Source organism: Cyprinodon variegatus, unplaced genomic scaffold, assembly GCF_000732505.1.
Source record: "Cyprinodon variegatus isolate N-32 unplaced genomic scaffold, C_variegatus-1.0 Scaffold381, whole genome shotgun sequence".
In the NCBI taxonomy this organism is placed as follows: Eukaryota; Metazoa; Chordata; class Actinopteri; order Cyprinodontiformes; family Cyprinodontidae; genus Cyprinodon; species Cyprinodon variegatus.
This window is the reverse complement of record NW_015150834.1, coordinates 223,408-224,589: the sequence shown is the minus strand read 5'-3', so window position 1 is coordinate 224,589 and position 1,182 is coordinate 223,408. Positions and strand designations below refer to the sequence as shown.

The 1,182-nt window shown below is 45.3% G+C and overlaps 1 protein-coding gene across 1 annotated transcript in view; it reads left to right on the top strand.

Annotated features, from left to right (window-relative positions):
- The first annotated feature begins 396 nt into the window (after positions 1-396).
- pdzd2 (PDZ domain containing 2) overlaps positions 397-1,182 on the top strand; it is a 78,622-nt gene continuing 77,836 nt past the window's right edge. The window contains exon 1 of the mRNA XM_015386922.1: positions 397-737. The gene's annotated coding sequence lies outside the window, so the exon portion shown is untranslated. The remainder of the gene's footprint in view (positions 738-1,182) is intronic.

The window sequence follows — 1,182 nt, the reverse complement described above, 5'->3', positions numbered from 1 at the left end:
TACACCCATGTAGATATTTCACCAAAAAACAGAGATTTGCAGCTAGAATAGTCATTTACCACATTAGCAATGTATAGAGTGTATTTCTTTAAAGTTAAGACTAGCTTAAAGTTACTTTCATTGAAAAGTACAGTGCTTTTCCTTCAAAAATAAGAACATTTCAATGTAACCCCAAACTTTTGAACGGTAGTGTATATATTTATATTTTATATGTAACAAAGTATGAAGCATTTTGTTCCTAGTCTCCTCTGCTGTAGGTGAGTCTCTATTCTTTCTGGGATCTCAGCAGTCTGCCTGCCAGGCAGCGTTCAGGGACTCTGACCGCAGAGTAAATCTGGACCTCATGGCTCCGCCCCCTCTTCCTCCGCCCCGCCCTCATGGACACAGCAGCAGCAGCAGAGTGATACATCTCCCACATATCTTCATCGCTACCAGGAGCGGAGGGAAAAGTGAATTTCCAGCCGCTTTTCCACAGCTGTTTTCCAAGTTTTTCCAGCTTTAAGTCTCCGTGAAAAGAGTCCAGTGAGTCCCCCGGAGCTACTTTTTCCATGCTGAACTCAAACGCAGCTCTGCGCTGCTTTTTATCCAGGGTCTCGTCCAACTGTTGATGTCTCTGCTGTGTGGATGCGGCTTTTCTGGAGCCAGGATCACCTCTGAGTGCATCACAGGAGCAACAGAAGGCTGTTTGCTTTGTGTTGGGAATGAGGAGCAGCTTTTTCTACACGATGTGACCAAAGGTAGGGTTTGCTTCCAGCCTCCCCCCTGAGGGGGCGGCTGCTCATACTGGGGGGGCTGCTGGGCTTGATCCTGTTGTTCCAGTGCAGCTCATCCTACAGGAAGCCAGTTCTGGTCTATCAAAGCTGTGATTCTCCTTCATAGTAGTGAACAAACATTTCACTTTGTCACAATAATCTCCCTGAAAAGCAGAGTAACTTTATATCCCAGTTGTGAACCCATTGCGGGAACTTTTCACCATTTCTGACTATCTGCCAGGGGCGGATTTAGGAAATGTGGGGCCCTAGGCAAAGACAGGCAGGGGGCCCTTTGAATTGAGAAGAAAACATATAAAAGAGACCCATTATACAGATCGAGAAATGTTTTTTTTTGTCTTCTTGTCCCTTTTCTTCTTGTTTTCTTCTCTATGTTTTGCACTCAGCTGAGTTTTCATGCTGTCTCTAAAGG